Raw genomic sequence first — 5,134 nt, 5'->3', positions numbered from 1 at the left:
TGAGGCAAAAGACCAGTCAAAACATTTTTTATTATATTTAATGTCTGGCTGAAAAAAAAAAGGTAGAATGATGTGTTACTCACAAATTCCAGAGAGAATATTAATTGCACAATGAATCCATGCCTACTGAAGAGCAATAATAACCTCTGCCCACTTAAAAGCCAACAACTGATTTATCTGCTACTGGTGGCAATACAATTTTAAGGAGAGTGAAATAAAAATAATATTTGATTTTTTTAAAAGCACAGAATGTTTTAAATTCTATTTTTTCTTACTATTTAGAGCAAAATGTGATAAAAATATAGTGAGTCCCAAAAAAAGAGTATCCATTTTAAAAGATTGAAAAATGGTCACATTGGCTTTTCATGGATTCTTTCTTTTTTAATAATTATTTTAATCATTTTTTCTGGGGACATGAGAGTTTATCTTAAGATATAGTGCATTTCTAGGTTGACTTCACAGTCAGTAGGAGAAATAATCTTTCATAATTTTATCAGACGAGATCTTTAATAATTTTATAAGAAGAGAATTTAACTATACCATATTGATTTTTAAAGAAAGGTGTTAAATGTTAAAATTATAAACAGTAATTATTCTGTTGAATTTTTAATAGTATCGTTGGGTATTTTGCAAGGATTAATGTCCTGAAAAGTATGGATTACTAATATTCATCAAATACACATAAAGTTAGTTTTCAAGTACATTTCTCTTGCAATTAGTACCAATTTGAACATGAATATTAACAGTATTTTGTTAGATAGATGTTATTTAAATTCTTTGAACAATACATATTTTGTTTTCAGACTAAAACAAATAACATAAATGTGTGCAAAAGTCAAGTAACAGAGGAATATATTCTAGAAGTTCAAGATCTCCAATAATTTTACCTCATGACAAGACCATTCTTCAAAAGGTATATACATATTCCTTTAATTTTTCTTTTGTTTATATACACTAATAATTTCCACATATTTATATAAAAGATTATACAATCGATGTTACTCTTCAGTATACTTTCTTTACACATCAAGATATTGAACTTATTTAATTTCTTAAGATAAACTTAAGATATCCATATATTCTCATATCATATCCATGTACCAATATGCATATGTAATGAATTATTTTAATCTTCTCGATTGATAGAATCTTGAGTTCCAAAATTTGTACTATTACACATATTATAATGAATTTTTATATATGTATTTGTATTGTGGGGACATTTTTATAATAAATTCCCAGAAGTAGAAATCCTGATCAAAGGACATACAGAAATTCAGTTGCAAGATTTATTGTCAATGTAAAGGTGACCAAAACTATATCAACTCTAGATATTTTCTTTATGCAGCATTTAATTTGATAGTTAAATAGGAGCTTTTAAAACAGTCAATTTATTTTATTACAGAACCGGTTCCCTTTTATATATGTACTAACTATTTGTAACATTTTTCAGTTAGTTGCCTATTGATATTTTGTTAATTTTAAAATATTTTTTTCTTGTTAATCTGTACAAACTCTTTATGTGCAAGATTGTATGACTCTCAGTTACATATGTAACAAATATTTTAACCCAGGACATCATTTGCTTTGTCATTTTTAATATGAGTGAAAGACTCCAAAATTTAGTCAATTTAGTATCAACCGTTTCCCTTACCATATTTAGATATGATATGTTTATTATCTCAGACACATCTGCACAATTTCCAAGCAATGGAGGTTTCAGCAAAAATTCAAATGAAGGGTGCCTGGGTGGCTCGGTTGGTTAAGCAACTGCCTTCGGCTCAGGTCATGATCCTGGAGTCCCGGGATCGAGTCCCACATCGGGCTCCCTGCTCAGCGGGGAGTCTACTTCTCCCTCTGACCCTCTTCCCTCTTGTGCTCTCTATCTCTCATTCTCTCTCTCTCAAATAAATAAATAAAATCTTTAAAAAAAATTCAAATGAAGACTGATAGGTTAGGACCAAAATTTCAAGTGGCCAGGATGACTATGTGGTATAACTAACATTGCTTTATATTTTAGTAGGGTGGACCTCTGCTAATGTTGTTCTTCTCTCACCTAAGACATTGTAAAAATAAAATAAACCTCTGTTTCTGAGAACCTTGTGGCAACTCACTCAGTGAGCCCTGCTGAAATTAGTGATCACAGGGAAGATTTCTATGTGGAACAAGGCGAGCCACTTGTATCCTTAACTATATGGGTATTCTGGGCATTATTGTTTTGAGGGGGGTCTATTTTTATGTAAGTGGAAAGCCTAGTTATAATTTCACCATTAGGCCTGTGGATGATCCTCTGTTACCTGATACAGCTAACAAGACTCTAAGCTTAATTTATAGAAATACCCCTGATGGCTAGCTCTAAGATTCTCCTGCCTTTGCACATCTGACGGAATCCTCAGGAACTCTCAAAGTAGCTCAGGATTCTGAGGAAGACAGAGAATAAAACTGAGTGATTCTCAATTCAAAAGGAGCCAGCTTTTTAATTTAAGTTCAGAACCTGAGGTTGGAGCAGGATGTACAACCTTAAAGAGCAAATCGTTTCCCTCATTTAGGTTGGAAACAGAATGTTAAGAAGTACAATAGAGGTGCTGTTTCACTATAACAAAGAATAAAACTTTGTTATATCCCTTCCTCGCATGCATCCAAAAAAATACGCATTAAGTATCTACATCATCAAAGTATTGTGCTAAGCGTTGTGTAAAATACAAAAAAAAAAAGAGAGAGAGAGAGAGATGAATACAGATGACGATGATGATGATCATGTCAAGAAGCTTTTTGTACAAATAAGCACATGGACCAAGAGAGAACCAAAAGCAAGAGGTAATATAAAAAGAAGACAGAGAAAGAGTTATGAGATTTTCTAGGAAGAAGAGCTTGTTCTATGGAAGAGGTGACTATTTCACTGAGTCTTGAAGATTAAGAGATATTTAAGCATGGCAATATATAAAAAACAATATGCCAAGGAGAGAAAATGGTTTGAGTAAAACAGAAAATGGTACATGCTCAGAGCTATACTCCTCCTTTGACTTCAGACAAAGCTGTAGCAATAGTTAAAGTCCTTCACCATCAGAGTACTCCCAATATCCTAATATCCTAATACTATGCAGTTGCCTGCACTAGATGCTTTCTCTTTCTCTCCCTCTCTCTACATATACACACACACATACATATATACATTCTTTCAACTTGGATATAACCACAAGCACAAATTATTTTGGTAAATTTCTTAAATATGAACTAAAGATAAACTGGTTCACTTTTATCTGTGATACTGGTAAATAGTTTGAAATTTTTCCTGGGTTAATGGATATTCTCATAATACAAATAAGAGGTCTGAGAAAAGGCAGGCTAAAAGACTTGATATTTTTCATGTATACTTTTATCATATATGTATCTTTTTTCTAATTTGAATGTTTGAAGAAGGGTTGGATTCATATATGAGGAAGAAGAGACTCCAAAGCCTTTGATTTTCTGCTTGTAGCCCTAGATGAGAGCATGTCTGAAAACCAGCATTCTTTTTCTTCTGTGTCCTAATGGGTTGGAGATAGCAGAATCCTCACCAATACAGCCTAAAACATAGGAAAAAAAAAAATCAATCAAGTACTTCACCATATATACCAAAAAGTACTGTGTGGGAAGGACTGTCATGTTATCTATCTGGTAGCTGCAAGTTGAGGTTCTTGCAAGGACTCTGACCTAAAGCATGTAAACAATATATGAAGCTGACACTTCTGAGCTACCCAGTTTTGTGCAATATCAGTTTAACATTCACGATGCAGATTGTCTCAGAAAATGTGCACATCAGAAAATGTGAACACTTGTCAGCCTAAGTCCCCCAGGTGGAATATGGGTCAAAGTGACAGCAGTGAGGAAGTTTGCTTCCTCTTTGATTCCAACCCAGGCCTGTCATTCTGTATGGTCCAATACTTCTGACCATAATTTAGGTGCTCTGAATAAGTAAATAGGAATATCCTGTTAAAATGGTTGGTTCAGATGAAACTGGATCCTTTCAGTGAAAGAGAGGACAGCTTTGAGATGTTCACTCCTCTGTTCAAGATCTCAGGAAACAAACTGAGGGTTGCTGGAGTGGAGGGGGGTGGGAGGGATGGGGTGGCTGGGTGATAGACATTGGGGAGGGTATGTGCTATGGTAAGTGCTGTGAATTGTGTAAGACTTTTGAATCACAGACCTGTACCTCTGAAGCAAATAATACATTATATGTTAAAAAAAACAAAAAAAACCAAGAAGATAGTAGGAAGGGAAAAATGAAGGGGGGGAAATCGGAGGGGGAAACGAACCATGAGAGACTATGCACTCTGTAAAACAAACTGAGGGTTCTAGAGGGGAGGCGGGTGGGGGATGGGTTAGCATGGTGATGGGTATTAAAGAGGGCACGTATTGAATGGAGCACTGGGTGTTATACACAAACAATGAATCATGGAACACTACATCAAAAAAAATAATAAAAGAAAAGAAAAAGAAAAAGAAACAAAACAAAACAAACAAACAAAAAGAGTACGTGTGTGAAGGTAGGAATATGGTTTAGATGACCTTCCAAAGAATCTTTAAGCCTGATTATTCTGTCTTTCAAATATATAGCGATCATTATCCTACAGGAGCTCTATGGAAAGAAATTGCATTCCTTAGAATCAGAATATGCCAAATTTCATTGGCATTAACATGAATTAAATCCATTTTACCTTAAAAGGAGAAAGACTAAGAGGAATGCAAGTGGTTTAGATTAAAAGAACACATCTCATGAGTTTGCTCAAGAGGGAGACAGATTGGGAAACACACAAGGAAACAAAATGTGAGCCATAGAAGCAAATGGTCATTTCTGCAAAGCCCAATAAATTCAAGCTTTGTGTATACATGTGGATTGAGTAGCTTTGGAAAACACACCTCTGTCAGTTTATACTCATGGATCTGGTCCTGCTGTTACCAGTCAGATTTTAAGCTTTGATTTATGCAGCTTTTGGTGTTTGAGGTTTTGTTTGGTTTTGGAACCACCCCCCCACACACACACACACTCCACAGCCTCTTTTCTTTCTTTCTTTCTTTCTTTCTTTCTTTCTTTCTTTCTTTCTTTCTTTCTTTCTTTCTTTCTTTCTTTCTTTCTTTCTTTCTTTTTTTAATT

This window comes from Callorhinus ursinus, unplaced genomic scaffold (assembly GCF_003265705.2).
Source record: "Callorhinus ursinus isolate GAN/ISIS: 27379988/994484 unplaced genomic scaffold, GSC_fseal_2.0 scaffold2, whole genome shotgun sequence".
In the NCBI taxonomy this organism is placed as follows: domain Eukaryota; kingdom Metazoa; phylum Chordata; class Mammalia; order Carnivora; family Otariidae; genus Callorhinus; species Callorhinus ursinus.
This window is presented reverse-complemented; position numbering follows the sequence as displayed.